This window comes from Plasmopara halstedii, assembly GCF_900000015.1.
Source record: "Plasmopara halstedii genome assembly, contig: Scaffold_437, whole genome shotgun sequence".
Taxonomy (NCBI): domain Eukaryota; phylum Oomycota; class Peronosporomycetes; order Peronosporales; family Peronosporaceae; genus Plasmopara; species Plasmopara halstedii.
Genome location: NW_020187357.1, coordinates 218296 through 223578, shown reverse-complemented (window position 1 = coordinate 223578; position 5283 = coordinate 218296).

Here is a 5283-nt window from a genome sequence, read left to right as displayed (position 1 = left end):
AACCGCGCTTTCAGCGCCTCAGCATACAGCTGACTTCCTTCCATCATGGAGCGTCGAGTATAATTGCCCCACTCCCCGGAATCGATGAGAATCTTCCATGGCTTTTCGAAGCCCGTTACGGTCGCCTCCACGACCAGCAAGCCCGGCTTGCTCAAACGTTCCGTGTTCAAGAGCACGGAGCTCTTCGGTGCTGAGTTCTGTCGATCCCTGCCTTCCTGAGGCTCAACAGAACTCATTTCTTCCTCAGTAGGTCGTCCCGCGCCTACTGAGTGGTGTCGTTTCCCTGCAACGAACCAGACTGGTACGTATTGGAGCGATGGTTCGAAGAACACGACGCGCTGGCAACCGTTCCGTAGGTGACGGGTGTCTCCACAAACAAAATACCGTCGTGTGTTTGCGTGCTGCTCGGTTGCTCAGAGCTCTGCTCCCTCGTCCTCATCATCGGAGAAGCTGCAGTGGTCAGCTTACTGTAGTCGTCTTCTCCGGATGACCAGAAGAATGCAGCCGTCAGTTACATGCAATATGATATTATGGAATATTGAAAGCAGGTCGCAACCCCTGTTTCTTCCTTCAGAACGATGCTTCTGGATTTGAACGTATCTGTGTACCGTGGTAGAGAGAACGAGCCTCTCTCACAATGGTTTGTCGAGTTGAATGCAGCAATCATTGCAAGATAATTGCGAGGCCCCTTGCAGCGAGTATTGTTTGCAATATCCAACCTTGCGGGCCGTGCAAACGGTTAGGCGTATGGGTAGCGTTGAACCAATCTAAACCGCTTTTCTAGCTACGAACAGTTCAAAGTCAAGCTAATGAAGGCGTTTAAACCACCACGGAGTGAGTTCTGAAGCCATGCTGAGATTTTGAAGCTTCGTCAAGGTCGTTACTTGGTATTGAGCATTGTCGACGAGCCAGCTGACTTTTCAACGCAAGTTGTTAAGTTTATGGCGGGCTTGAATGATGGTCCAATCCGGAATCAATTGTTTCGTGAGTATCCCAATACGCCGGATGATGCCGTCAACCGTGCGATGCAAGAAGAGTTTAGCATCAAGCTAGCCAAAAACAATGGCTCCGGACGAAGGCAAGCGCGCCAGTCGTCCGGTACAAGTGATGGCCCAGAGCCAATGGACATCTCATATATTTCCGCGCCTGGAAATGAGCGTCTTCGCAATGATGGAAAGTGTTTCCGTTGCCCAGAACTGCACAGTGTCTTTGCCGAGTTGGCAACAGACACAGGGTCCTCGTTCGTATAACCGCCGACGCTACAAAATTCGTCGGCTCAAACGCTCCTAAGGGTACAAAAACGGGAATGACCAGTAGGGACGGGGCTTCCTACTGGGCTCGCAAAGAGTACTGTGAATGTTATCGTTACACAGATCTCTGACCCCAACGATTATGATGCACGTGCAGTTTCAACTATGAGTTATGGAAGTGTCAGGCAAAGCGCGACTTTGATTGTCCAAGAAGTCTTTGTAGATGGTGTTAAGAAGCCACTACGAGCTTTGATTGACACTGGTGCGTCGAACAACTTTGTTCGAGACTGTGCATGGTGTAAGCCTGCCTGATGTGAAAGCAGAGATGATCATTCGTTTAGCGAATGGATCTAGAATGATATGCCAAAGTCAGCCATTCGCTTGTCAGTGAAGGTTGGAGATTTTCGCGGTGAAGACGAGTTTATCATACTCGACCTCGATGATAAGTTTGATATCATCCTAGGCATGTCATGGTTGAAGCGTCATCAGCCTAGCATTGACTGGATAAATATGAAGATCCTCGTCAACAAGTCGTGTAGCGCTAATTCGAGCTGCACGACGACGAACGAAACAGTATGGACATATCCAAATGTTGTGAGAAGTCACAGATGTTTCAAATGATATTGTGGTGTGCGATGTCCCCCATGTTCACAAGACAAATCCAAGAAGATGAAAGGAAAGACGCCAGCTGGAGGTGGAGCAGTCAGGCGCCAGAAAAAGACTATCTCCTTTGCTATCGGCATGGAAGTCATGGTCGATGGCAGTATGAAGAATAGTGGGATCAGAGGCAAAGACCCATCCCTAGAAAAGAAAAGTAGGCCACCATGAAGAGTTTCCCGTCAATTATTTTGCGTGCTCCTGATGAAGGTACAAGCTGTATTGATGAAGAGAGTGTTCGAGAACAAGACACTTCAAGCGAGCTTATGAATGCTGTAGTCTACAATTAAGAAGTGACGTCGATGTTATCCGTCACATGAAGATTGAAAATCCTTCAGGTTCAGTCAAAGAATTCCTTGCCATTGATGAGCAAAATGACGCTGTAGCGTATCCTGTAGAAAGACGAAATTTCGCAAATATGTGAGAATGTCGAAGAACTGATCGACGATAACATCAATACTGCGGAGATATCTGATGAGAAGACACAGAAGGAAAACTTTGATGAGCAGTCGTGGGACGCTCTAAGGACTAACCCCGTGTATGGACTTGTCAAGGCATATGCTGTTTTGTTATCAGACAAGGTGCCCGACGAACCGCCATCTGACAGAAGCATTCGTCATGAGATTGACATACTTCCTGGTACGAAGTATTGTATCACATGGCAGTGGCCGTTGCCAAAAGAACAAGTCATTGCGATTGACGATTTTGTGCGCAGCGACAGAAGACTTTTCATGTGCGTGAGAGTAAGTCTCCGCATTGTCGTCCAACCTTCTGTGTAGAGAAAGCCACAGGTGGTTGGCGCATTGTTCACGCTTTCAATAAACAGAACGATGCGACCATACCTGGCCAGACTCCTGTTCCCTGCAAAGATATGATTCTTGATGGAATGGTTGGCAGTACTATTTTCAGTGCGATCGATCTGAAAGATCGTTTTTAAAAGATACGAACGCGCGAAAGTGATACACCATTAACTGTAGTCAGTACCCCCAGTGGTATGCAAAATATGGTAAGTGATGCCACAAGTTTTGAAGAATGCTCCCGCGTTTATAAATAGAATGGTCACAGATCTTCTTCGTCCATTGAGAGTGTTTGCACGGAGATATATTCGTTTATAGTGAAAAAACGGGTGAGAAGTCAAATATCGGTGCTCATCTTGGTCACCTTCGTCAGGCCTTCCAAGTTATGCTAGAGAATAAATTCTACGCTAATCTGATAGAATGCATTTTCTTTGCACCAGAGATCCCCGTTCTCGGCTGCTTTGTGGGCAAGAATGGCTTTCGTGTAAATCCTGAGAAAGTAGATGTTATCGATGATTGGCTTGTTCCAAACAATGTGAAACAGCTAAGACAATGTCGGCCATTATCTCAGTGGCCAACTATTTGTTCAAATACACGCGCAATTATGCAGCGTTGGTGCAACCCCTAACGACTCTCATAAAGAAGAACGTTGAGAGGGAATGGTCAACAGATCGCCAAGCGGTATTTGCCGAAGTGAAGAAGACCTTGAGAAAAGCTCCTGTGCTTGTGGTTGCAAACCACGAAAAGCTTTTTCATGTGGTCTGCGATATGAGTGATTAAGCTATCGGCTGTGTGTTGATGCATCACGATGCTGATGGTCGAGAGCGAGTTGTTTCGTATCAGTCGCGGCAACTCCGGCCCGCGGAACGAAACTATTCAGTTCATGACAAAGAGGTTCTAGCAATGAAGTATACTTTGCTTAAATTCCGTATGAGCTTGCTTGGAGAGGAGCGCTTTGCGATCTATACAGATCATGCCTCACTGCGTATGGCAGTAAAGATATCGCAAAGAACGGCTGGATGGGTTTTGTTCTTTGCGGAGCACAACTTTGTTGTACACGACAAGCCAGGCAAGACGAACATCGTAGCCGATGCGCTGTCGAGAAGTCTGGACTTTGATCCAAAGTCCAGTAGCGGGAACATACACGAGTCATGTCGACAATGTGAAGATGTTCAGAAGATCAGAGTGCAAGCTCCAGTGCGCGAAGAAATTGTCGAAGGGTACAAGTCTGATGATACATGTCAGGACTTGTTGATGTATTTCAATAATCCTTCCGACTAAGCACTGCAAGGTCTTCCGTCTCGCACAAGATCGCGTGCTCACCGTTTTGGATTACACAACGGATTGCGGTACTATGCGGGTGAACACGGAGTTACAGCACGAGTTGTTGATCCAAATGACGAAGGTTTGCGTCAGCGTCTCTTATAGGAGTACCATGACAGCCCTTCTGGTGGCCATCTCGGATGTGAGAAAACGTTTGTAAGTCTTTCCCGGAATCACTATTGGCCACACATGTTAAGGGGTGCGCAAGTATGTGAGAACTTGTGAGATTTGCCAGAGAGTGAGACCATCGGGCTCAACTCAAGCCCCAATTCGGTGGTTGGCAGTGCCAACTGACATTTTAAAGTCTGTGAGTATGGACTTCATTTTCGGACTTCCGCGTGACACACATGAACGCAGTGGCATCCTTGTATTAGTGGACCGATCCAGCAAGATGGTTCACCTTGCGCTTGTTTCGGACAAAATCTATGCCGAGAAGACAGCTAAGGTCTTTGTAGACGTTTTTTTCCGTCTGCATGACCTTCCTGTTAAGCTCGTGTCTGATCCTGAGACCCGTTTTACGTCGAACAGTGGTGTGCACTGTTGGACTATTGGACACCAAATTGTCCATGTCTACAGCGCACACCATGAAACGGACGGTCAAAGAGAGCGTGTGAATCGAGTCCTGAAAGACGTACTGCGTAGTTACGCTTCGTCGCTCAAAGAGTGGAGTGATTTTTTTCATCTAGCAGAGTTTGCATTGAACAACTGTACGCATGTCTCGACAGGTCATTCGCCATTTTATGTAAACTATGGTATTCACCCTAGAGTACCTGCATCCATAATGGGCGAGGTCTCTTCCTTAAGTGGGGGGGTCCTATGGCTATAGAGCCACAGTCAGACCTAAATGCTGTCACAGAGCTAAAATCCAATTTTGACTGAATGATACCTCTAGACGAAATGACGGTCGTGAGGAACAGCACATCGATGACTTTATTGCGAGGAGATAAGCCGTTGTTGATTTTATTCGAGACGCAATTGCGAAAGCTCAGGATCTGCAAGAAAAATAAGCACATAAGAGCGAAAGGAAGAACAAGGCGATATATATGGTATACGATCTTTCCACGACAAATCTGCCTAAACATGCAGTGTCCAACTTTAGAAGTAGGAAGCTTTTACCGAGATTCATTGGACCATTCAAGGTGATGAAATGCAATGGTGATGCGTATACATTAGCCATCCCTACACACATGCGCCTAAATCCAACGCTTCATGTGGGTAGGCTAAAGTTGTATCTTCCAAATGCATCTGCCTATCCA